The following is a 27,774-nucleotide window of genomic DNA, read 5'->3' as shown; positions in this document are numbered from 1 at the left end:
AGATTTGCGCATAAAAATCTTCTCTTTTCCTTGGCTTTAGTAACATGACCTACTTTGGGGTTAGAAATCCCACATCAGAAGTTATCATCTGTTGAATCAGCAGTTACAGTTCACGATGTTTTTCTCTAATGATCATACGGCTGAATTGAAACTTTAGGCAACTACGTTGAATGATGAGAAACTACTGCCCAGCAGTTTGGTGACTTAAGGAAGAGTTATACGTGCATTTTAGCTATTTGTTTTTCTTAGATTTAGGTGTTAGAAGATGAATTTCCTAGATGAGATTGAAGAACGTGTCAATCATTTTGCTGGTTTCCTAAAACAGCTAGATGTTTTATGAGTTTGTTATTGCTCCTTCTTGAAACAAACTTAGGGATTTTTATGGTCCACTTTTCCCTTGTGTCCGAACTGCTCTGAAGTATCTGTTAATGTCTCATAGCATTTTTCCTTGGCATTTCCCATGTCATTGTAAGTATTTGTAACATAGAAGAGAGAGGTTTTGATTTTTTTTTTTGTTTTACAAAGGAAGAGTCTTAGTCAAAAGACAATTGCCAAACTCATTATAAATTGAAGGATTTTTTACCAAACAGACATACACAGCAGTGTGCAGTGGTGTATCAGGGTGCTGCATTCAAACCCATCAGCACAACATGACCTGATTTATTTTCTTGGATGTTGGTTAGACTTCAAGAGGTTAGACTTCCTAGGGACTGGGACTTTAGGCAGTGGTTCCACAATATCAGGCATTTTGTGGCAGTGACAGATAACAAGGCTTCTGCTTCCTTCTCCTTGCCTCCATGTACTCTTTCCTTCCCCTGCACTGCAAGGAGCTAGCCCTTCAGTCAGCCAGTGCAGAAGTCATGAGCCAGATCAAGAAACTAATCCATTGTGAAAATTAACCTTTGCTTTGTTTTTAACTCTGACGGGCTCTTTTGTAGAGAACACAGTAGGGTTTCAGGAGTGGTAGTGCAAGTGTGTAGTTTCACAATGAAGTTGTGAAGGACCTGCTTGGCCTTCAATGGGAGATGAAGATGGAACTCTAGGATGGGACATTTTTGCTGAAAATCGGTTACCGTGAAACTATGGTCTCAAATTTTCCATCTTCCCTAGTGAGAGCAGAGCCCTTTTCTTGCTTCCTTGCTGCCTCCTCGGACTTACATAAGACATCCTGCACAATTACTCTTTAACCATCTTTTTTCAATAAGGCCACTTTGAGAGCATTCTAGGTTCGCACTGTGTGCAGATTAAAGTTTTTTATTCCACTATTGATCACTAAAGTATTGAAAGCACACTGGTTATTTCCTACTTCCTATCTGCAAGTGTTGCTGATACAGTAATTTTTATTGAATTGCTTAAGCATAGCATGGTCAAAGGTTGGGGAAGTTGCAAAACCACAAGTGGCTAAAAATTCTCCAACCTAAAGACATGTTTAAGGAGTCATAAACCTATCATCAATAGCTTTTTAAATGGAATGACAGACTCTGTTAATCATTGTAAATATTCTGCTCTGAAGAGTTCAGATACTGTCACCAAGGAGTGGTCCAGTCCACCTCTCATTAGGATGAGGAAACTGCCCTACTTCAGAGGACTGGTGCCAAACTCTCAAGGTACAGCCAGCTAGTCTGCATTGCTGGGGTGTGGGCCCTTCCTGTACCCTTATGAGGAGAACAAACCAAAAGTGTTTCTGGCTTAAATAGGAGTCTCCACAGACTCAATCATAAACCCACAATCCAGAGGAGAATCTTTCACTTCTGTATGGATTGCGAATTCCTCCCAGCCTTGGAACTATGACAGTTCCTGCCCAACATATCCCTCTGTGGATCACACGGGGTAACAAACCTGAGCCAGGTAATGGATGGGCACATGATCCCATTCCTGTTGAATGCATTCTGATGTGGATCTTGGTTTTGTGTGTTTAGTCACATTTTAGAGGAGCTGTGCAAAGATGGGCAGTACTTGATCTGACATAAAATCTGCCAGGTCAAAATTAATAAAAAAAAAAATCTTTTATTGCATTTGAACCAGCAGAGAGATTTTATACTGGATGAGTGCCTAATGTCCCATGGCACTTCTGTGTCTGTTTCCTGTAGCCTTAGAGAAGAGTTTACCATATTGTTGAAGGTTTGTATACCAGAAAAAGTGGGGCTGGGTGCATTTATGGCAGGGAATAGTGAGGACATTTCTCTGATAGGTGGAGAGGATCTAGTTTTGGAGCTGGTAATCAGGGAGCTTAATGAAAACTACACTGTCAGTAAAGATAAGAAGTGAGGGATGTCTGGATTCAAAAAGGCAACCCTCTTCTTAATGAATGAAAGCAGTATGTGGGTCTGTCTCATGTTACAGACATGTCCAAGAGTAATTTCTCTAAGGGTTATAAAGGATACTGCTTTAAACACCCTACTTCGTTGGTTTTATCAGGCATGGGGTGATGCAGCCAGTGACTGTTACTTGAGTAAAGAGGTGTGTATATCCATGTGTACAAACACAGACAAAATCATGTCATTGTCTGAGAAACTTAAATTACCCATGTCTAGATGGGTGTGATCTGTGCTTCAAAGGTTCAAATTGGAAGCTCTATTGACAAATACAGTTTAATTACTGTCCTTGGAGCCTGGTTCTCACTCAGCACTGCCTGGTATCAACAGCTATCTGCTGCCTACCATTCCTTGATCCCTAAAAATAGACAGAGATAGAGGCAATATAAACTGAAACCAAAAAAAGACAGGATCAATTTTTTTTTTTTTCTTTCCAAAGGAAAAAGAAGGAGGCATAGCTTAAAAGGCAGATGTAGGCATGGACAGTTTGGCTTGTTACCTTTAGAGGAAAACATTATCAAACATTTACTCAGAGCCTAGAGATTCCCAGATATATTTATCTAGGAAGGAAGATAAATTAAAAAAATAAAGCCAGGAATAACTGTTTTAAGTAGGCTAGGTATATCTCAAATGACTCAACTTTCCTGAGAAGTGTTGTGACCTCCACTTCCGCCTGTCCTACCCCTTCCTCCTTGCAGGTGAATGCTCTTGGGAGCAAGGATTTGAGAAACTCCTTTGCTGGATAAGCAAGGAAGAGCTTGGCTGAGAAAATATTATTTCTAATGCTGCATTTGTAACCTTGATAAAATCTCCATGGCAACAGAAGTTGCTGAATTGAGTTGGTCATGACATTTTGACAGAAGTGTTCCACTAGAAAATGCTATTTTAATGCAAAAGTGTTGGGGAGAAGGATTTGATTTTGACAATATTTTGGTCTGAAAAAAGTGGAAAAAAATCTGAAAAATGTCATAGAAGGAAGAGGCTTTTCTCTTTTTTTCAGCATGCTATCTTTCCTCCTGGGACCTTTCATGTCAGGAAACAAGACTAATATTTTTTCTTTTCTATTTTGGGATTAGTGGTCGAATTCCCAGTTTGTCTTCTTTTTTTGACTCTTTATTATAATGCTATTATTAAAGTCTCAAAACATGAGATAAGAGAAGCTATAAATCTTCAAATATCTAAAATATCTACTTTAGGAAAGAGAAATTTTGAGATAAAGCAAAATAATACACTGGAAGAGTGTACTATAATTATTTGCCCATTTTGTTTTTACTAGTTAATTTTATACCATATAGCCTAAAATCTCAGATTAGAACTGTTTTCTTTGCTTATCTTCATCCCTTCTCTGTACCCTGAACTCCTGATGTAATGATGGCCAGAGACATGTCACTGTATATCATATCCTCTCACTAACATTATTAGTTTCACAGAGGAAAGGTCTTGGGACCTCTAAGCACCAACCTCATAATTTGTCTCTTTTTCCAGTGATGGCTCCTCATGAAACTAGTGCAGATAATGGTATGGGTAATAAATGTCTCTGCAGAGGCAGTTTTTAATTGTTCTGCTTCATGACTCCTTATTTTCTCACCCAGTATTAAGAATACAAATAAAATGAAACATTCTGTGCAGTCAGAAGAGACAGAGAAATAGGCACCATCTTCAGTACAAATGTTATTTCTAAGAGCTTCCCACGGGATTTTTGGAAATGTATTCGGCAATCGAGATCATTAGTCAAATGTGCTGATTAGCTCTGTTGCTTTACTGCCTGCTGTCCCTAGTAGCCATTTCAGTATCTCCTCTCCTCACACTGCTCTATTGCTGAGGTTACTGGAGGCTACCCTTGGGCCTTCCCCTGCTCCCCCACACTTGCTGCCTCTCCCTGAGAATTGTCTTTTTCAGGGTTTCACAGCTGAACATGGGACATTACCCTGCAGGGCCAGGGGATGCCTTCATTCCTGGCCTAGTGCCAGGTGAGTTTGCCCTTGTCTCACAAGTCCAGTGACGTGTTGCAGGGACGCACTGGTCTTTCTCCACAGCAGTGGCCTGGTCTTCAGGCTTGTGTTGGCTCAGACAGCCACAGCAGGTGTCCCCAGCTGGAACCTTCTGGCAGTGCTGCAGCTGTGTCAAAGTGGTACACACAAAAAAATCCAGCCTGCTGTCTTTACCTGCGAGAGGATGGGAAGCAGATAATTTAATTATTAATTAGTTGTCAGACGCCCCTACACCTCCTCCTGCACTTGCCCATTGGCCAGCACAGAGTCAAAAACCACTGCTGCTGCTGCCAAGAATGCATACCTCACTTTCCAAGAGCCAGCCATCACATCGCCACCAAGCTGTGGTGTGGACTCACCATGCAGGAATGTGCCATCTCACTGGAGGTGATTGCACCACCTAAAATGTGCTGGGAATGGCGATAGTATTAGTCAAATGAGGTACCTGGGGAAAGCATTAACTTTCTAACTAGAATGGCCCAGGTGATCAAAAGGACAGAGGTCGCCAGAGAGAGAAATAGCTCAAGGTCATACCGCATGTTAGTAGCAGAGCTGGGGTGAGCATCCTCCATCCTAATTATCAGGCCTTTTTCCTATCACCAGTCCTATTGTAGACTCATGCTTTAGGTTCGGGAGCTTACATCTGCTTTGGATACATTTTTCCAGGAAAACATTGTCTCTATTTACTTCAAACTACATCACGGGGTTTGCACTTGTTGTGGCCACTCAGCATCTTGACTCTGGTGTTAAAACTGGCAGAGGCAGATAAAATTCTTTGTCAAAGATGACGGATGGAAAAAGGTGGAAAGCCAACACTGAATGCCAACTCTGATAGGAAGTTGACGCAAAAGAGGCTGAGGAATCATATAGGATTTCTGACCTGGTTATATCACAGGGAATGTTTTTTGTAGATGCTCAAACTGATGTACGTTGTGTTTTGGAATGTGTTTGTCAGTGCCCTTATTTTATAGCCTGGCTGAAGTCTCATTGACAGATGGCACTCAAGAGAGTGCTTTTTATATGTGTCAGTGTCCAACTCAAATATAATTTCTGAAAGGAAAAGGTGTTTGGGGTTGAAGGGATCTGATGCACTGCCAAAGCATTTTGTAAAAGGTGCTTTAGTGATACTTCGTACTCTTCAAAAAGGGGAGGTGTGTGGGATATGAATGAGGAACATTGGCTCTCACAGATTTAGAGTCAGCAGTGACTCCTGTAAGTGAACAGTAGTTATAAAACAGAAGAACAAGAAAACAGGAATTTAATTTGCATATACCCTGTGTCCAGGAGAGACAGGACTTGGGCAGTGCTTGTCTTACCCAGTGCTCTGGAGAATGATTTCTTGTCACAGCTTGACCAATTTATTAGCTGAAGACTGAGTGTATTATAAGTGAACCCAAGTGTAGGCTGTCTATTACTCCTTAGCAGCATTCTCCTTTGTGGGACAGGGACCTCAGGGCTGACAGTCACCCCACTTTAGGCTGTGCCCTAACCAATGGGGTGCTTTCCAATGAAACCCAAACATGATGGGCATACCGGCATACCTAGGTGCTGGCACCAAGCTCCATCAACAGCTCCAGACTGGAGGAATGATGACCCAGATCCAGAATTCATTCAGGGTATCCATTTGGGAACACAAGGAGATGAGGCCAGAGACGGGGCTGGAGACAAGACTGCAGTGTGGATCTGAGGTCCTGGCAAGAGGCAGGGCTAGAGGCTGGCACTCCTGTGGCATCTCTAGCTCAGGAACTTATGACTCTGGACTGAGTTGAAATGGAGTCCTAGACCCTGGGCAGGGTGGTGGCAGAGGCTCCAGATGAGTTTCATCAAGACCAGTAAAGAATCTTGGTGCACCTAGGGCCCTGACAAAGAAGAGAAAGTGTGGTTTAGCTACAGAAGGCCTCATGTGCAGTAGCTGTCCAGGTTTATGAGAAGGAGCAAGTAATTAAATGCTTTCTTCAGGAGAAGTATCTGGATCTCAGTGTGGCTGCTCTTTCTAGATGTGGAGCTGAAGGATTTGCAGACTCTGACTTCTTCCCATATTTTTGGGAGTCAGGACATGTCAGTTCAGACATCTCCACTTCTGAGTCTTCTGGTTGGCCTGTGTTCTGAGTAGCAGAGGTTCAGGCTTCTAGTTGAGGTATGTGTGGACAAGACAGCAGACAGGCTGAAAAACAAGCATAGTCAAGGGATTTATTAAGCACAGGCACTTCACTCTTTACATGTAGTAAGGAGCTGTACATGTCTCTGAAAGAACACAGGTCCATGAAGCACCTTTTGTGGAAGTCTGTGGCAGAGACAAATATATAATCAATTTATTCTTGGAATTATTCAGCTGTGGAATGATCCTTTCTGTTCTGGAAGATATAAATCTACTTTAACACATGCTTTAAAACTTCTGCAGAAAAAGAAGTAAGCCTGAAGAGCCAATAGTGCTCTCTGGAAGGTATCTCTGTGTAAGATCTGGTGTGCATTGAATGAGGTACAGGGTCTTTGCAAACCACTGGTATGTATTCCTGCATTATGCATGCTGAAAAGTCCTGAAAAACTCTATTGTAAAGAAAAGATATTGTATTTCAGGGGAAATGAAGACAGGGTGATGCAAAGAACTGCATGATCTTCTTGTTTTTTTCTGTAGTCTCAGATTTTTTTTCTGTGACTGGTTTGTAGTGTGCCACTTCACAGGGCTTAAAAGGAATAGAAAATGTTTCACAGTATAAGCCCTACTTAACGAGACTTTTAAACACCAAGAAGCATCTGCACCAAGATGTAATTATATGGATACTGGTATGTGTGTGAGCCATCTGAAGCCTTTAGGTTAAACCGGACATGGACCCACCCTTCCTGTGTACCCTCCCCAGGGTGTTGAAGTTTGCCTGCATCATGTTTGCTACAGCAGAATTGTGAGATATCTCCTCTGAAAGGGACCACACCTTGGAGGGCTTTGATCCCTCTGCCTTGTGCGGACATCTTTTTTCTCTTCACTCTGACTGACCTTTTTACTGCTCCAAAACTCAATCCTTAAGATTCCTGTCCCAGGCTACCCTCCTCCATGTCTCCTCTCCTCCCATGTATGTGAGAAAAAGTTCTCTTACACCAGGCTATTCCCTGCTAAGCTTCAAACTTCCATCTCCAAATACGGGGATATAAGAGCTCCCAAAGAAAAAGTTAACCCGTTCTTTAACATGAACAAAATGTAGGCAAAGCAGACTTTTATTTGGATTCATTTTTACACATTATTGCTCCATTATGACTGATACTGCCTCAAAGCAGATGTCCAGGTGGAAAATTTAAACTACAGAGATGGAGATCCGGTGAAGTATTCAGAACTAAAAAAAAAAAAAACCACCATTGAATGGGAACTGTGAGACAATGCTAATTATAGGTGTGGCAAGCAGCTGTAACAACCAACATGGCAATTTCTGCTATTTCTCTCAGTGTTTTGCAATTTAATACTCTTACACTCTGTTGCCTATTTTAGAGCAAATGCTCACAATTTGCAATTCACAACCAGGTAATGCTTGTAAACATCTGGAACACAGATTATCCTAAAACGGGAAGTAGAGGAAACACTTTTCCATGTGGCTGGGATGCTGTCTGTTCCTGACCTCTATAATGAATGGAGTTTAGGGAAACCAATCATTAGAGGGAGGAGAGGAAGGAAACTCAGGGGAGAAGGTGGAGCAGGACAGAGTGCCAAAGTGTCAGAGCCAGCAGAATCAGTAACTGCACAGACAAAAGTAGGACCAAAGATTTACTGTAAGTAAGAAGCAGAGTCAGTATGTGAATACAAACCAATATCAGGATAAGTAATTACTATGATTTGAGATTAACAAACATGCTTGGTGCTTCTGTCCTGTTCAGAGAAGCTGTTATCTATCCCTGAAATTATGACAAGAAAGATCAGTTGTTATTTTTGAATGATAGTAAGTATTTTCCCTAAATAAAGGGCAGGTGGAGGAAGTCTATCCATGAAGAACTGGACTGAGTCTATCCATGAAGTATTGACCTGAAATCTATGGCTCTAAAATAGAAAGAAGAAAATTAATTTACATTTTTGTATCTTTGGATCTATTAGTTCATGAATCCTGCCAAGTATATTTGCCCAGCTCATCCCATCTGCCTCTGCTTTCTGTGTATGAAATCCCTGAGAAGGTTCTGCAGGTTTTTGGTGAGAAGAGGCTTCAGAACTCAAAGATGCTGCATGTAGCCGCTCATAAACCTTAGCTATGCAAGTTTTAGGATGTGGTAACAGGTAGTAATTTAATATAACTTCACTGTAATCAGAGCAGTATTATCAGACTGACAGCATGAATAATAAAGACAGACATAGTTTTGTGTCAACTGTCACTAACAGTTGTTCACTCACTTTAATGTCACAGAATATTCTGAGTTGGAAGGGACACAGAGGAATCCTCAAGTCCAGCTCTTAAGTGAACCCACACCCATGGCATTATTAGCACTAAGCTCTAACCAACTGACCTAATCTCAACCCACTTCCAGATGTAGTAAAAATAGATTGCATTGCATCTGGATGGAGTAGGTAGCATGACAAAAATTTGTGTGAATGTGCTTTGTGACGTTCACTCTTAAAAGTTTCACAGTGATAAGGTAAAGCAACAGTGTGATTAGGAGTGGTTTGGAGAGAGGAAATGGAAAGGGAGTGGAAGGGAAAAGGGAAATATAGTGATATATTGTAATGACAGTTACATTCCTTTCAGAAGCTACATTGAATTTTGTAGTTAATGTTTTTTCATGGCAGAAAATCACCAAGTTTCTCTTGAATATAAACTCTGTAAAAGTTATTAGTTATTTAAAAATGTTCATATTCAGAGCAGAACAAGAAAAGAAACTAGGGAGGACTATGTGGGAAGAGAATCCACCCAGGTTAAGGGGCAATGGTGGCCTTTGGGAGTCTTTAGCTGCCTCAAAAATGATGGAGTTATGCTTATAACACACAATTTAGAGCAGAAGTTTCTATGTCTCTCTTCATTAAAAAAGGATAAATTTAATCATAGTGAAGAGCTATGCATTATAACACTGTTTTTGAAACATGTCAAACAGGAATGTCTTACAAATCTGAAAAGGTTCTGAACAGTGGAGATGTTGGAAAGGGACAATACACAATTGGGTTGACTGCAGTGTTACAAGAGCCTTTTGCTGATTGTGGTGTAATTCTTGCTCTGACATTAAACCCTGTTTAATACTGTGCTTGCACAGCATTGGTTTTCAGTTCCAGGAAAAAAATTTAAATCAACTTCTATGATTCTGGAAAAAAACAAATCTGATATTTAGATTGGCTGAGCAAATAGAGATATTTTTAAAATGGTTTCAATAGCTTTCTGTGAGATAACAGTTGGCTTTCAACTGATATAGCTGGGTAATTAGTCAGTCATGACTGAAATCAGAATTATAGAGCTGAAAATTGTTGTTTAATTAACATTCTTCCACATCTGGAACTTTCATAAGACAGTAAATAGTTCCAATTCTTCCTGAAAAAATATTGGCTGAATACCTGTAAAATCCATTATGTAATAATAGAAGTGCTGCTAGCATTACATTAGCAATTTTGAGGAGCTGGCTTTGCCAGCCCTTTTTGGACTTTCCTGGGAACTTTTAATTTCAGGCATCTCAGGCATCTCTAACTGTAAATGTTTTGTATGCTTTTCCTCCCACAGTAAGTTGTAGTGGCTTCACTGAAATAAATTAAGTGCCATTTTGAAGTGAAGGGCCTTCTATTCATAAAATATTTGATTTTTACAGAGCTTTGGACAGATTGTCTAGTATGTTTAGGGAATTCTGATATTTTTTCCTACTTCAGACATATATAAGGAACTTTACATTTTTTCCTTTGCAGCTTGAGATGCATCAAGACATTTCTTGGTAAGTGAAGCACGCACACTCCTTTTCTGTGGACTATGCTCCTGATTTTACAAAAAAACAAAGGTGCTTGGTGGCACACTTACCACTTTGTCTTTCATGTCTTGAAATAAGAAATGTATCTTTGGATCTAACCAATTTTACGAATTAGCTAAAATGTAATTTCCTAAATGCTTATGAAAACTTCATTTATAATCATGCAGTTCTGAATAATATTTTGCTGTGATAAGTCTCAGTGATTTCCAAAATCAATGTGTCTGTGTTCCTAATGATTCCTCCTGGTGCAGTTTTGTTGCTACTTTGGACATTAAAGCTGTTTTCTCAGAGCCACCATCATGCCATTGTTTCCTTTAGTTGCTCAGCCTGATGTTACAAGTGTAGAAGTTGTGATTTCTGTTATCTCAGAGTGAGTCTCTTTTGAGTATCTTTTGATTTTTTTTTTTTAAGTAATTTTGCAACTTAGGAATTATTCAATTGCTAGAAAAGATGTCATAATCATAGAATACTTTGTGTTGGAAGGGACAGATCATCTGCTTCCAACCCCACTATTGTGGGCAGGGATACCTTCCATTAGACTGGGGTTCTCAGAGCCCCATCCAACCTGGCCTTGAACACTTCCAGGGACGAACATCCACAACTTCTCTGTGCAACTTGTTCCACTGCCTCATCATCCTCACAGTAAAGACTTTCTTCTTACTATGCAGTCTAAACATACCCTCTTTCTGTTTAAAGCCATTCCCCCTTTTCCTATCACTATGTGTCTTCATAAAAAGGTCGTGTGGATAGAAATTTAGTTATATTTTTGCCAGTAACTTTGTAGAGTGATTAGTGCTTTAAAGATCTGCAAAATCATGGATAAGCACCACTATTAAGGATTAATTTTATTGCTTATTTCCTTGTACGGTTTCTTCCAAGGTCTAAATGGGAGCACCTACTGGACCACATTGTGATGCCCTCCCACTGTGCCCACCTACATTCCCTCCTTTTTGCAGGATGAAAAATTAAGAGAAATAAATTTGTGTACCTTTCCTTCCTTCCTTGTAAGCTGGATGCCAACAAGTGGCTCAGGCTCTTGATAGCACCCCAGGGCAAGATAAGACATGCCAGATATGCCTCCACCTGAGATTTACAAAACACTGGTGGTTCCTACAGTATAGACACAGCTTGAGAGAATTCTTTGAGCAGATTGCTCTGGTAGCAAAAGGGCCAGAAGAAGCATAAGTATCTGGATTGAATAGGAGCAATCAAAGGCTAGGGGAATTAAAATTTATTTTACATTGAGTCTATTGTATTATCAGGCACTCCTTCAGTTCCTTCCTTTTATCTATTTGGATCAAGGTTTCTGGAATAATTTCATGCCTTTTGTTTTACCACATGAGGAAAAATATGAAAAGAAGAGAAGAATGCTCAACTCTTTATCAAGGGTTTATGTTGAAGTCATTAAGATCTGATTCAGAAGCCTTTTAAAAAAGTATACAGACCCTGAAATATAATGGAAGCAATGCTTCTAAATTCTCAGCAAAGGCTGGGTTTATTTATGTCTTTCCAAGGTGTTGTGCAACTATACAAGTTTGCTGACACATCTCATGGCAAGGTTTTGCTTAGTTCTTAATTATCAAGAACAAGAATACTTACACATGCTTACAAATGAGGATGCTGGTGACCCTCACTTTCTGTTATGTAATGTTTAACATGCAGATTGAATGTTTTGAATTTTTGCTTAGCAGGATAAGAGCTGCACCATAACACTTTAAAAAATAGTCTTCATAGCTGAAATGTTAATTAAAGTTTCTATTTTGGATGTTGAGATTTAAATGCTTCCGAAATAGCTTTACGTGGAGCAAAGTAAGGACTAGGACAACGTGAAATATGTCCTGGTGTTTCATCAAAATATGGAGTGCTACCAAGCCTAGATTTTTGAGGGGTGTGTTGTGTAGTATCCATGGGATAAAATTGTTTCCTTGCAAGGCAGGAGGCAATTGAATAAAACTGACTTTCTCCCATATTAGCTATTTCCTATTAGGAATCACTGGATATTTTTCATAGCTACACTTTATGAAGTGCATGTTATGATAATTGCCAAGTGCTGTGATACTTCTTCTTATTTGGTAAATCTTGTACATGTGGATGAGATATTATTTTTCCATGGATATGTTTATATGGATTCCAGCCAGTGCCTCTACCTAGAAAACTATGTCAATGTAATGCAATGTTATGTAAGTTTTGTTTTGGTTCTTATATGCTGCACATCACAGGGTTGAATGTCTTCCAGAAGTGCATTAACTGGTGAAATTTTCATCTGCTAGATATGGTTTTCTCTCTTCCATTCATTCTAAAGAGGACTTTTGTGCTCTCTTTATTTTTGACCTCTTTTAAAATAGTTATATTATCTGTACATGGTTCTGTATGTGTGTGCGTGACTCACATTCAGAGTAGAAGATAGTGAGCTTTGTGCTGGAGATAATTCCAGTGGAAACTCGTCCAGAAATCTGAAACTGGTCTGAGAAAGCCCTGTTTTCTTTGGAGATGGATAATAATCATGCTGCACCTGCACAATGAAGCTATTGTCTGTTTTTCCTCACCCCATCTCTCTCTGCAGGCAGCCTTTCAAATGAGTGTCTGGGGTCCCAAACATCTGAATCCCTTAGGAACAGGGATGCACTGAAAGCAACCCTGCAGATTGAAAACAGGTCTTAGATCTGTACCCATCCAGGAGTGGTTCTCAGAGCAGCTGAATCTTGCTTTTGCACACTTGCATTGCTGTATCTCTGCAACATGCAGTGGTGAGAGGGATGGCAGGACCCAGGTTAGAGTGCTCCCAGGAGGAGCCCATATTGGAAGCAGTATTTCTGTGGGATATTCCTCATTTCCTTTCTTTTTCAGGCTGAAGTCTAACACTGAGTCTTCAGATGCTAAAGCTGAAGCAGTGGCTGATATGTATCACACAAATATTAGAGTAGCTCAAACCCTTTTGGCCAAGCATTACTGCTGTGTAGTTTTTTATCTCTGGGATTTTTCCTCAGTTGGAAAAAAATGCTTTTGAACTGAAATAATCTGTGTTTCTCTTAGGAGCTGAGCTGCCTGGAAAACATGTTGCTCAAATTCCAACATAATTTTTCCAAGAGTGTTTCTTTTGTCTTTTGCTAGCTGCTTCCTGATGCTGTTTATCCAAAACCCCACCTGCTGTCAAGGGCAGTGCTGGCCATGTGAAACATCTTCACAGCCATGAAACAACTCAACTTATTAGGCTTAATTTCTGCAGTGAATTACCAAGTGTAATTAAAAATTTAAAACCCCCTCTTCTTATCAGCCTTCCTACCACCACCAGTCATCTCATTCTATCTGCAAGCAGTGATGAATCTGGGTTGCCAAGAACTTGTGAGGTTTGCTGTCTCTACACCAAGTTTAGCATAATGTATGTATGGCTTGCACAAGAAGGCTAGTTTTTCTGTTTACCTGCCATATCACCTAGAATTCATCCTCTTCATGAATAGGAACAATAACTATTAATTTTTGTTTATTTGGGGAAAAAAGGGGGCGGGGGGGAAAAGGGAAATTAAGACTAAGCTTGGGAGGGATGCAATAAGATGATACAATTCTCTAATAAATATTTCAAAATTCCAAGACAGTCTGAACTTGGAACTGACAAGCAAGAAAACTCACACGATTTACATATGCTGTGGATGTCCAGAAAGCTGTATCAAAGGGAAACTGAGAATGTAGTTTTGCATTACAGTACTTTGTGCTATATTTGCATCAAGCAATGAGAAAAGAAAAGAGAAACTAGATTGTTTGAAACTACAAGTGGAGATCATAACCACTCCAGAAGTAAATTTTTTTATTGTTTTGTCAGGTCTTTTTTGTTCAGGAGATCCTCAAGTACTGTACTATGGAAAAATAGAAGGGTGTCAATAATGGATTTGAACATAAGCTGCCAGCAAGCTGGATGAATAGCTTGCCTGTCATATTCACTGAATGTCCTGAAGTATCCCTGACAGGGTTTTAATTTTCTGCTAGTGCAGACTAATTTTATTTTGAATTTTTTTTAGACATTAGAAAAATTTAGCCTTTAAACTGTATCCACAACTGAAAGGATCTGTGAGAACCAATGTAACAATTTGTTCCAAACAGCCTACATAGCTCTTTGTTTCTCTTGTCCGGTATCCATGAAAACATTTAAGCTTTAGAAAGCCTTTAAGCAGTCATTACAGTTGTATTTGACCAATGGATTGCATGGACTGCTCACCATCTGTGATTTGTGACCGGTACAGACAGCCCAGTCACTGTAAGGTTAACAGTTTGGCCCTTCAAAGGATCCTGATATTGGCTTAAAAATCATGGTGCTGTGGAATTTAGATTTTTTTAAAATTTATATTTTTTAAGTTTTTAAAGTCACATTGTCACTATTTGCTGATCAAGTGCATGCATTTTTATCAACACATTTTTCTCCTTCCATCCATGTGTCCACATTCCTTTATCTCTCGTGTCAAGGTTTTGAAACTGCTTTTTGCAGCATTCTGTTAGAAGAGGTGTTGGGACTTGTGACATTTCTGAACAAATCATAACTGAGAACTGTATTGAATTCAGTGAGTCTGTTTCAAGAAGGTTTTCAAGTTATTTCAACAGCTCTAGCACTTGTTTACCTGGCTTTCCTGCAAAAAACAAGTGTTTTTTTTTTTTTTTTCTGGGGTTACCACTAGATAACACATCTGGTGTCAAAGTCTGTGAGACTTGCGTAGGTCTGTGAAAATTTCTCAACCTCACTTAAATAACATTTAACAAAAATATACATTGCATACTTGGCACTGGAGAGATGCCACAGTTAGATGACAGAGCCAACCTATGAAAAGGGACTCGTGATGCATTCCCAAAGGACACATCTTGTTAAAATAAAATACAAGGAAAACAAGAACATATCAAGAATAGTCTCAGTATTTCAAAGGGAACATCGCATGCCAAGAAAAACATTGTAATCTTTTTTCTGTCTTGAAAGAAAATTTAGAAGCATTTTAAAAGCTTTTTACTTTAATTTGGTGCCAGTTTGGGTTTTCATGCTTACAGGGCTTGCTTTATTTTTATTTTTATTTTTTTTTAATCTAGATGCAATATAGGAATACAGAATTAAGAAAAAGCATTCCTAATTGGAATGCTGTCAAAAGACAAAAAACCAGGATGCCTTGGAAGAAAAAAAGGATGTCCTAGAGAATGGATTAAAACCATGGAACATCTACATTGGGTACATTTATATGCAAAACCAGACAATCAAAGTGGTATCCGTCGAAAAACTAAAAAAGAAATTAGTGTTCCTTGCAGTAATGATGATAAGATGGTGATGAAAACTCTTGTTTTAGTTGCCTGAGCTCAGGAATAACAGTCTGAGCTGCAGTTCTGTCTTTAGCTGCAGTTCTCTCTTTGACAGAAAACATTACACAGCAGCTTCTGCTGGATACACACTGTATATTCTGCTGAATATTTTTTCTTGGAGCAAGTATTAGTGGAATAGGAATGGCACAGAGTTGGAAAAATACCAAATAAGAAGAAATGCTTTTTTCCAAACCACATTGTTATGAATAAGTGAAGAGTGTGTGACTGATAAGGGAATGGACATGAAGAGTAAAAGGGATAATGCTGTACAGGTTTAGGTGATATCTAGCAGAAAGTGACATCCAGAAAATTTAGCTGTTTTGGGCAGGATTGACCTATGAATGAGCCAAATTGAGTAGTGCTCAGAAGGGCTTGTATTTCTAGTCAGCTCTGTGTTGCCACCTGTCCTTGCTCTAAAGAGCATAGAAGCCCTTAACCTTCATGTGTACCTGCTTAGGCCATTACCTGAGCATCTGTTTTGTTTTGCTGGATTTTGGTATTCCCACCAATGAGCAGGAGTACAGAACTCTAGAAAGTGAGTCTGTAAAAGTAAAAGTAACCTAACCCAGCTGTAAAGCAGGAGGGGAAGGAAGGACATTGTATTCTTACTGCTTCTGTGCAATGTGCTGTCCACTCTGGTCCTTCTGACCTCTCCAGTTTCCTTGTCTTTCCCCTTTGGCTGCATTGTTTTGGTGGCAGCACATTTTGTTTCTCTAACTATGTGTGTAGTTTAAGCTACAAGCCTGAACATTAATCTGTGCATTTGTTTCTATATATTTCCATAGATTAGAGGAATGAGCGTTTGGGTTTTAGATAATGATGTTTGTGATGGTCTGGGAGACATGGGTTAGAGCTGTATGCTCAGCCCCAGTGGAGGAGGCAGCCTAGGACACTCCAGACCAGCCAGCTTCAGCACTGTGAGACTACCTTGCCCTACTTCCATCAGGGTTTTCCAATGTGCCAGTAAAACAACCAAACCTTTGGAAGAAGGCAGAAAATGGAATTTCAGTAAGAAGAGTTATAACCAAATGAAATTTAAAAAACATGTAGACCTCAGATTTTGTCTTCTTTTTTCTAGAAAGTCTCTGAAGTTTCTTAAGCTGACTTATGGGAAGAAGTAATCACCTAGGATCCTGTAGGCTACTGTGTCAGAGGAAAATGTAACTACCTTTTACAGATTTATTTTATCCTGCTTTTTGTATTACTAGACTGTTTTTTGCATTGGGTATGTTTAAATTACATTGATCTTCAGAAAACACACAAACAAAAAACCCCAAATGAAACCAGCTAAATTAATTTCAAAACTTTGTGTTTGAGAAATAATGTATGAATAAAGACTGTCAGATTAATGCAGTATTAGATAAGGAAGAAAAGATATTTTTTTGCCTGCATTAGATGTTTAGGGTAAGCATTCATGGTGTCTGAGGCAGCCCAGCTGATGAATCCTGTGGCCTCAGCCACAACATCAGCCAACCAGGCTGTCTAAACTTTTTGTGTAGGTAGCTGAGTGAGACCATGGACAAGGCAACCAAAACCACCTGAGTTTGGAGAGTCCTAATCAGGCAGTGAAGGAACTTCTCCCTCTCTGCTGGATGTGGTGAGAATTACTTGCTTATGTGGTGCCTAAAACTGGGTGATGCCAGTTATCCTTTCTACATAATTTTTAAATAGCTAATAGATTCCCTTGAGTCTTCTATGAACTGTCGTGAACACATTTACTTTGTGTTGTTTTAATTTCCCAGGAGTATATTTTTATTTATTTCAGTTTCCTAAATTCTCCTTACCTAGTTTTTATGTGCCATTCTTTGCATCATGATGTTAAGATCATCAGAACAGCACTTCATGATTTGACCTTATAGATGCATCAAAACAGATGTACAGTGGGAAATATTGCTTGCTATATTTAAACATCAAGGTGAATTGTTATTTACATGCAAGACAGATTTATTGTTATGATCATTTATTTATTGCACTTCTAGTGTACTGGGAGCTTTGCAGCACATATTGCTAGGTGTGCTTTCTGCCCTTTGAATTCTGCTATTTTGAAATTCACCTGAGGCTTGTTGATCTACTCTTGAAGCTTGACAGATGATATTCTTCTTTATCTTTTGAAAGTGAGAAAAAACATAACCACTGTTCTTTTAGAGCATCTGGAAAAATGTATATAGCAGGTGTGAGTAATAGCAATTTCCTTTCTCTGTTAATCACACTGTGTAGGAATATATACAGGTTTTATGATCTGATTGCCTTCTTCATGCGGTGTAATTCACTACTACAGGGATAAATACTGCAGGGAAAGTACTGTGAAAGGTAAAATATGCATTCTTCTTCAAGGTGGTGCGTTTATCTGCTTAATAAAACTGGTTCACTGCTTCCAACAGCTACAGCCAGGCATTAATAATGTAATTTGTGTCAGTCCATAGGGACCTGGCAGCAGAGGAATTAGGACACCTGGCCACAGAACCAGAGTCGTGGGTACAGGCTGTGCTCCAAATGTGTGCTGACAGTGGCTCCCAAGGGATCCTGCATTAAATGAAGGCTTAGTCATGCAGGCTAGCAAGTGGAAGGTGGGCAGGGGTGGTGCCAACAGCCTCGTGATGGTCCTTGCTGCTTCTGCATGTTTCTGGGCATGCTTTTAACTGTATTCACCCAGGTCTCATCTAGATTTAGGAGAATGATGGATGCATTGTAGGTATATATCACTGCCCTCTTACTGATGGATTCAGTGGTAATCAGAAAAATATTCCTGAGTCCCCCAGCAAGGTGCATGGTGTGCTTCAGATTGAGAAAGTCTCTGTGCATCAAAGGGAGACAGCCTTATCTTTCCCAGGGGAAAGATGTAAGAGCAGTATGTGCTGTTACTCTGCTAACACAGTGGTTATAATTTTCTGGAACATTATTCCAAAACTAACAACATGTTTTATTGTGGCACTGGATGTTCTTTTGGGCCCCACTGGATGCAAAGGCATCTAGTCAACCAATAATCTTTACAAAGTTCTACTGCACAGATCCAAAGCTTTCTGTTGCTGAAGATGGCCACTTGGTACACCCTTATTTAAATGCACAGCTGTCCTTGAAGCATGTAATGAAAGCAAAATAGATTAGGAAGATGATATTATTTGCAAACAAACTGAATAACAGTATCAAATCTGGTGGGGTAGCACTGTACAGTCAATTGAAACCATGACTTAATAACTTCTCTGGTTAGGGAAAGAAGGTATTTGTCTTAGCTGGCAGTAAACTTCCCTGCCTGTATTTTTGGTCTGCTACTGTTTCAGTCTTCTTTAAAAAAGAATTATATCAAGTTCCAGCTCTAGTATGTGTTTATGAGCTCCTTGTCAATCTCTGGGTGTCTCTTGGAGCTCTGGTGCCTATGCTGGACGACGCTTTGATCTCCACTCCTAGCAAAGAGCAGCTGCTCCTTTTCTCTGTCCCTGTGCACCTGAGGTGTCTGTCAGTCAGGGGCAGTTACATGCTATAGCTCTCAGTCCAGTGAATTATTGAAGAAGGAAGATCCTCCTGCTCTCCCATGCTCAGTTCCTCCCTCTTCAGGCTGCAGAGTCCCAGCTGTCCTCTTCACTGTCTCTAGATCTAACTGCATCTAGATCTAACCTGATTCAACTTGGCAGCACTAAATAATAAAATAATTCCAAAACAAAAGCAAAGCATAGGGTTTTTACTGCTTAGTTAGTTGAATTAGCTTTATTATAGAGCATCATAAGTTACACAAGAGAGGAGCTGAAGCTGTGTGTGTGTGGGAAAGGGGAAACAGGCAAGGAAGGGGAGAAAGTGGTGGAGCAGAACCATTGCATCTTAAAGCAACCAGCTGTTGTTTAAGTAAACAAATCCTCTCTGTTACACCTCTGGCTATACTCATAGCATTTCAACACCTCTCTGTCTCCAGGCTTCCTTCTGCCCTGCCCATGATGTTCTGCTATTGCCATTTTACAGGAGAAGGCACAATCAGTGAGTGGATCTCTTGACCTGGCAAGAAATTGAAGTCAGGTGAGTGACTAGAGGTGAGTGTCTGAATCACTGGCCATTCCCCCTTATCAGAAGGGGGAACTAATCTTTCATCCTCCCTCTTAATTCCTGCTCTTATATGGTAACTGTAGTTCTGCTTATGAACACACAAGAGTATTTTAATACTGTACTGCAAAGGCAGAGTTTTGGTATCTTTCTCCTGTCCTTTCATCCATGAACTATTACAAATAATCTGCTAGCCAGAGAGCAGAATGAAGATTGCCTTCATGTGTCGCTGCCCTGCTGTAACCTCACTAGCGAGCTGCCAGAATTTTCTAAGATAAATATGCAGCTCTTGGATATCAAATTGCAAAACCCTGTTGAGCATATTCATATCCAGGAGTGCTCCTCATTGGAGTTTTTATTAAATTTTTCTTTGTATTCAGGACTAGTAACATGAAAAGATATTATGCTGTTTGAAAGCTTCAAGCTAATATACACCAAAGATTAGCTTGCTTCTACATAATAATCATGTGGCACTTAAAAGTCACTGTGCAGATTGTACATGACACTCGGGGACATGTATAAAATCAGTGTAATCAGCTTTCAGTCTGATCTTCCCCTTTGCATGCATTTAGAGTAGTCAGAAATATTCCACTCACTGGTCTTGCAGAGCTCACTTTAACTACCCACTCGAAAAATCTTGTAGTAGCATGGTACAAGGGCAAAAAACAGCACATACCACATCTTTAAAATAAATTAACACACTTGATTCACATGTAGACTGCTTGTGAATGATGATATATTAACTGCATTTCAGATTAGTCCCAAATAATTTTTAATTATCTCCGTTTTGGTCGGTAACCTCTTCCACTTGCAGAGTTCATGCAGACAGACTGCACTTTCCTTGTTCATATTCTGGGAGTATTTTTGTGGTATGGAATACTTGGTATCCATAATACAAGCTGTGCTATTTAGCTATGATGAGTTACTTAAGACATTTGTTATTATTTCCATTACCTAATTGAAGGAGAATAATTTATAATTACGAGGGTGAGTTTGGCTTTCTGAATAAGGCAGTAATTTGTGGGATGGGATTTAGCAGGAATTGAAATGAGGACATTTTCTGTTTCCTTGATTATACAGGTCTTGTCCTTAGAATCAATCCTGGAAAGTTAAATTATTCTTAACACTTTAGGAAGGGAATATCTTGATTTTGAATACTGTATTCTGTTTAAAAAGGAATGTAGCTCTGCACTTGATATTAATTGTGAGAGGTATTGTCAGTACAGTTTGGTTTATGTCAGGGTGCATACAGTACGTGCATTGTGTCTGTTGCGAACTTGGATATCTTTGATCTGTGGGCTGTGGCTCTTCAAGTCACCCATCAGTCTGAACCTGTAATCAGTGACAGAACTGTAGACAGAGGCTAAAGGTTTGGCACAGGGTTCTAGTTAAAGCCACTCCTTGCTCTTAAGGTGGCTTTTTGGTACCTTCTGTTCTGAGGTACATGTGGGTAAATGAGTTAGGATTTTTGACAGTTAGGAGCCAGGACTTATTGCTACTTCCACTTTTGGTTGGACTGGAAGTGTTTATAAGGATACATTTAATGATGTAATGATGAAAGTCAGGACTATTTGGAGACTTCAACTGAATCTATATAGGAATATTATACTCTGGGTAGGAGTATTGTCTTTAATTCTGGACAAATCAATGTCATTATGTTGTTTAAAATATTATTTCAAGCTTCAGTGTTGGATTGATTTTAGTAAGTTACTTTTTGGTGTCTGAAGTTTTAGTTCAGTCTGTATTTGGCTTTCAAATTGCATTTTGAACTCTGACCAATAGAAATGAGAGACTGAGGTTGAAATAAAAAGTGACAGGACAGTGCATCAGGCCTCTCACTAGTTGATGATGAGCATGAGTGTTTGGGTATTGCTTGGAGGGCAGTTTTGACCGCCAATGCACTTTTACAGAAATGGTAAGTTAGATGTTACAGTGAATTATCTTCAGGAGGTGCTTGCTACTCTTAATGGATTACACAGAGAGACTAGTGTGATCTGGTTTCTGACTCAGGTGTCTGCATTAAATACCTGTTGCTAGAAGGAATTAATCAGGTCTTTACAATTTTTTTTACACTGACAGTAGCACTAATGAGGATCAATTGCCTTAATTTTCAGCAATCTAGTCCTTGTCTGGAATTTCCTCAGATTGTTTTGGACAGTGATTGATCTTCTTGTCAATTATTTTAAATAATGTTTTGAGTCCTTTTGGCAAATATGGAAATACTGTGAAGATGGGAAAGCTGGAGTGAAGGTAAGTTAGTTCATGCCAGCTTTGTTCAGGCTTGATCTAATTCTGAAGCAAATGCCTTTCCACAAAATATTGGGTGGACACATCCCAGATTCTGTAGCTCAGCCAGTCTGGCTAATCCTGGTGGAAAATTTTATTTCTTTCCTTCTTCTGTTCAGGTCATCTTTCCTGCCTGTTTCTTCTTTCTGACATGTGTACAGACTCACCTAGTTCCTATACGTTTGATAGTTTTCCCAACAAGTTCATGTGTGTGAAAATATTCAATAAGCAATACTTGATCACCTGCCCCACCCCTGAAAAGGAAATTTTAGTGGTGAAGAGACTTGAACAGGAATTAAATCTTGCTTATCTGAGGGTTGTTATTACCACAGAATTCATTAATCTGCAGCTTTGGCTCAGACAGGCATTTTCATTGCTCTTTCCTCCTCCTTTCCCTTCATCCTCTTGGCTGCTTGTCCTTGTCTGGCTCTTCCTCCACCATGGTTGTGAGTATGACTACAGAATATGTTGGACTGGGGAATTGTTCTGGATAGAAAAAATTATTATGATATTGGCGGTACAGATTACATTTCAGCTGATTCACTTCCTTAGGAGACTACACAAACGTTTGTGCTGGGAGGACATAGTGAGAACCAGGATTGGAGGTGGAGTAGGAATGGCTTCAGCTGGCAAAAGCATCATTGCTGCCAAAGCCTCAGTCCCAGGAAAGTGCTGTGAAAGCAAAGGCAAAGTTGATCAAGTGACCAGATATGGTGTTGGCAGTGGATCTACTTGGAGCAGGGTATTGGACGAGGTGAGCTCCAGAGGTCCTTTCCAACCTTAATTATTTTGTGGTTCTATGATTCAAACTTAAATCCTGTTTTAGGCATCCTTTTACTCTGTCAGGCATTTACACATATTTCATTCAGCACAAATACAAAGCCAAGATCAAAACTGTTCAACAGAGATAGAGGCCCTCTGAGTGTTTAGTATGCTCAACATAGTAAAAAACAGATCACATCCACACAATTTTTATTTATTAAGAAGAACACTATTGGAACTTTTCTTTATTATTTTCTGCCTTATCATAAGTAAGAATTGCAAACACAGCAGTATGTAGACTGTTGTATTTTGATTTGTTACAATTTGTAAGTTGCAAATGTTGTGAAAGCTGAAAGGGTGATGTCTAGGTACAAACAGCAGGTAGCTCTGTACCTGCACCACTGTCAGGTTTTCTGTGATACTCATGTCTGCTCTTACCATAGCCAGTGACAAAGCAGGCAGTGCCTTCTGTGGTATGGGACTACCCTTGAAAGTTCTGGTATCTCTCAGGGTCAGGGCCACAGTGTAGTGGCAGTAGGCTGTATAGTGATGTTGAACATATACCTATTTCCTTCTTCCTTGCTCTGAAGCTGTTGCTGAGAGCCCTTTTCCTTTCCATGTGTGTGGCCTCATGTGCAAAATGCAGAGGGAGCAAAAGAGAAGGCAGCCTCACTCTGCAGTAATGCAGATATCACAGAAAGTGCTGAAGTCCATGGTTCCCATCCATCTGGTGTGTCCCCCTGGTATTCCAACTCTGTTAGCCCCTACTAATTTCCAATGAGATGATATCCAAAAAGACCACAACATACTGCACAAAGAGATCCAAAGCCAAAAAAGGAGCACTTTATCCAGGGCTGAAAGTGAGGTACCATGCTTTTCAGCAGCCTGCACAATATCAATTAAAAGAACCGCATAAAATTCTTTTTGGAATGCACGAAAGTAAAAACAGGACACATGATGCTAAAGTGTAAATATAACATGTTCTGTATTATTTTGCTGTGTGGTTTGCTGCCTCATGTGGCTCTGCTTCCAGATGTCCATGGTGGGAGAAGATCATATGTACTGACCAGCTCCTTTCTCCTCTAAGGAGGGTGAGCCAGGCTGTAGTCACAGCACCTCCACTTCTCAGTGATGTCACTGGTGAGACAAAGCAATCCTAGAGGAGAACTTGCTCTTTTAAAGGAAGGCAGGGAGCCATTGCACGTTATTTGTTGGCATGATATATACTGGTTATTCAAACTAGAGAGGGCAAAATGCCTTAGGCCTGTTGCCCAGGCTTTATGAGTTTATTTGGGTATTGCTGATAGCTTGCTGTCCCCAGCTCTGTGCCTCACCCAGGACGTGCAAGATGCCTCTGAGTCAGCTGCTCCATCACCTCAATTTACATCATGGTTGTGGTCTGGAGTATAACAGGGCTGATTCATGTTGATTCATCAGCAGCTCAAGTGTCTATACAGTCCATGCTAGACAGAAACCTGGGACATTATTTTTCTCCTTTCATCCCATCTGAGGTATTCCTTCACCACTCTTTTCCCTTAGCCAAGCTTGACTATAAGGAGATTCAGTGCTCTGCAGTAAATTGCTAGAAGTTCTTCCTTCTCCTGCCCCACCCTCACCTCCTCCTCATTTCAAGAGACTTTCTTCAGTCTTAGTTGCAGAAGCTCAGTATCAGATGGATCCTCGCTGTGCTGCCGCCCTGCGCATGTCTGCAGTGGGCTGCCTCTTCAGTTCTTTATGGCCCATTGTGGAAAGTATTTTGGCAATTTTCTTTCCTTTGCCTTTCCTCCCCACCACCCCCCCCCCCCTCACTCAACTGAGTCCTAATCTGTTCTTGTGCCTTTTAACTTCATGCAGAACTGAAGAACATTATGACACAACTACATTCAAAGTATTGCAAAATGCTCCTGTATTTTCTGCACAGCAGCTGTGGACAAAGCTCACAAAATACTATGTTATTATGAGCTGCAGGAAAAAATAGTGCTGGTTGTACACAGGCTGCTTCCTTGATACTGTGAATGCTCCTTCCTGACCCTCTGGTGTTCTCTACAAGGCAGGGGCACCCTAAGCATTTCCCTACCCTTCACCCTATACTCAGCCTTTCATTCCCATCCCTGCTTCATCCTGCAGGCTTTGTCCCTGCAACTGTGTGCCAGGAGGGGGATTGAACCCTATTACTGAAATGATCAAAGCTGAAGGGAACTCCATTTCTGAGGGTTATTTATACTCCTGGTGGCTGCAGCAGTGTGGTCAGCAGCACAGCACCATCATCCAGTCATCAGGCAGTGCCTGGCAGAGAAAGTTGCTCTGGCTGCATAAGAACCTCTCTGGGTGGCTTTGCCTTGCAGAAGACTAAGTTTTATGGAACTGCTCCTGCCTGACAGGGGCCTGTCAAAGGAGCTTCAGTGTACTAAGAGTAGGGGATCCAGAGGATTGGCTCAATGAGGCCTTGAAGAGGTGGTGGGACAGGGTGAGAAGAATGGGAAGATAGGTGGAAATGAGGGTATGAAAACTTAGTGCATCCAGACAAGGCTGGGAGTGCTGTCAGAATGGAGATAGGATCAGAGGAGGCTTTACTGGGGAGGGAGAAAGCTGAGCATCAGATCAAGTAGAGGGGTGTTGAAGGGGAATGTCATATTTTCTAGACAGGTATAGCTAGAAAAAGCTCTGACGCTCTTCCAAACTCATTGACTTTCAGTGACATGGAGGTGAGTTTATGTGCCTGAAAAGCTGTCTGGTTCCTGTCCCTTTAATTGAATAAAAATAAGACCTGCCCTTACAAATATTGCCTTGGTTATATTCTCAGGCCATCACAGCTCCAAAAGCTACATGAATAGAACCAGAAGTAGAGATAGAATGGTGTGCAGAGAACTGACAGTTAATGGAAAAATTCAAAGACAATTATTCTTTCCAGCTTTCCTAAGGATGTGTTAAAAACAGGCCTCTAACTTCCTTAAGCAGTCTCTGCCCAGCAGTAGATTTCACATTCTCTGGGGTCCCTAGAGTTCAAACACCTTTAATGTCTAAAAATTCTCACCTTGCAGTTCTATAGCTGAGTCCTTCTTAGCTTTCATCAAAATTAGCAGAGCTACCCAAATAGTAGATATGAGGATCAGTCCTGTTCTGTTACCTTTCTGCACATTTTCCCCTGATCTTTACTGCCTCATGCTAAATATGCCCAGCATTTGTGTCGGAGCTCTGTCCCTAGGCTTGCTGTGGCACAGACACTGTGTGGAGGAAGTCCCCTAACCTATGGTAACACACAGCCCTTGTGTTTTGGGTTAGTGGAGGGTAAGCAATGGTATACAATTTCAGGGAGGATGACTGGTTTGCAATCTCTCCAGGAAATTGTAGTGGTAATTTAGACACTATCCTTAGTCTGAATATGTTAAGCCCCCAGTGAAAAGATAGCCACAATTTAAGTTAATTGTACAGTTACTGGAAACAATGAGAATTCTCTTTGTAGTCAGTCCTCCCACTCATGGCATCAGCTGGCTGGTTTTGTATCCCCGCTATCTTATACCACAAACTAATGGGGAGAAAACAGTAATTCTTGACTCTCTCTCTCTAATTTTTTTTTTTTTTTAAGGTGGAGGAGGCAACATTTTTGTCTTCTGGGCAGCTTTATTCACCAGCAAGCTTGCATCTAACTGCAATTTTCCAGTGTCTCACAAGAGATTATCACGTGGGTCCTGAGAAATATCAGCAGTGGAACTGTCTCTTTGTTGTGAAGAAAGAAAACAAGGCAAAAGAGAAGTGAAACTGAGGGAATTAATGTCAGGACTTTCTGTCTCTAGTTTTAGAGTTAGTTTGTTAAAAACTAATTTAAATGGGGAGGTGAGCTGTTTTCAAAAGGCTATTTAATAAAATGCAATCCAATGGTAATGCTTCCATATTTTTATCTCCCATTAACACCACAGGGGTGTGGAATAGGTAACAAGGCAGCATTCTGTCTCACCAGTCCTTGAATCCTGAGTAAGCAAAAGAAATAAGCTGTTTGCCTCTGAAGTGCTAACAGTTGACTCCAAAGGATCCTTGAGCTTGTCATTGATCGGAGAATGCTCTTCTTCAAAAGGAAGAACACTGCTTTGGATTTTATGGACTTCGGCACCAAGGCTGGCAAGAGTTAGGTATTCCTGTGCAAAGAACTTTTCCCTGGGCATTCAGGAGGAATTTTCAATAGCTCTGCGTGTTTACTCCCCAAAGCAGGAATTTCTATGTACTTTCTGTGGACAAATGCTGGTGAAAGCAAATGCCAAACCATGGCACCACATTAAGGCCAGAAAAACTGTTTAAAAAACCAGATTGTTCCTCTTCCCTTTTCTCAGTCAGTCATCCCTATTCTTGTGGAAACCTTCTTACAACTGCAGCATAAGCATTTGTATGACTTTGTGGGGAACTATATCGCAAAAATTGCACATTTTTTCCCAGGGGCTGTTTTTCATCTGGATAAGTTCCTTGATCTGGTTAACCATGCAGCCACACAAATATTTATGATGGCACAGTACAACAGATGATCTGGGAGAAATTTTGGGAGTGGGAGAAAGTGGGGAATGCTTTATTGGTAATCATGTTCACTTAAAAGAATACCAAACTGTAGCTTAAAGAAGAAAGGAATAGCAGTGGGATGACACATCTGAGAAGGGAGTTGAGGCATGTGCATTATTCTTCAGAAATGAAAACACAGCTTCAAATATCAAATGGTGTTGTTACAGGGGATGAATATCAGCTGACACAGCCATTTCCAAAAGTTGAAGTCTTGCAGGCAGGGAGACTTTTCAGTATGAAAAGTTTTTGTCTGAAGCTTCACGTTGAGGGAGCTGGGAAACAGAAGATGCAAGTGGTGGATCCAAAGGGCTGCAAAAGCAGTGATCTGCATGTGGATGACCCTGTGCCTCCATGTGATCCACAAGATCTGAAGTGAGATTATTTTGGATAAATAAGCTGGTGTCCCTGTGTGTTTGTGAGTGTGCACAGATGGGTTCTAGCGTGGTGTTTTTCTCCTGAAGGTGCTTCTTGTAGGATCCTTTTGAACTGGTTTGTCACCAGGAGAGCATTGCACACAGATTTATTTACTGCTATTTTCTTAAGAATCTGTGCTACTTGCAGCACTCTTCTGAGCCCTGCACTCTGCAATGGCACAATAGCCTGTC

At 40.3% G+C, this 27,774-nt stretch overlaps 2 long non-coding RNA genes across 4 annotated transcripts in view; both read left to right on the top strand.

The window, feature by feature from the left end:
• Positions 1 to 27,774, top strand: part of LOC115492399 (uncharacterized) — a 126,586-nt gene that overhangs the window by 80,925 nt on the left and 17,887 nt on the right. For all 3 annotated transcript variants that reach the window (XR_012053485.1, XR_012053486.1, XR_012053484.1), the window contains one exon: positions 19,452 to 19,552. This is a non-coding gene — a long non-coding RNA (uncharacterized lncRNA). The remainder of the gene's footprint in view (positions 1 to 19,451; positions 19,553 to 27,774) is intronic.
• LOC140682194 (uncharacterized) lies at positions 21,961 to 26,506 on the top strand. The gene is made up of 2 exons (XR_012053487.1): positions 21,961 to 22,616; positions 26,211 to 26,506. It is a non-coding gene; the product is annotated as an uncharacterized lncRNA (long non-coding RNA).

This window comes from Taeniopygia guttata, chromosome 1A, assembly GCF_048771995.1.
Source record: "Taeniopygia guttata chromosome 1A, bTaeGut7.mat, whole genome shotgun sequence".
Lineage (NCBI taxonomy): Eukaryota > Metazoa > Chordata > Aves > Passeriformes > Estrildidae > Taeniopygia > Taeniopygia guttata.
Note: the sequence above shows the minus strand (reverse complement) of the source record. Positions and strands in the feature narration are given on the sequence as shown.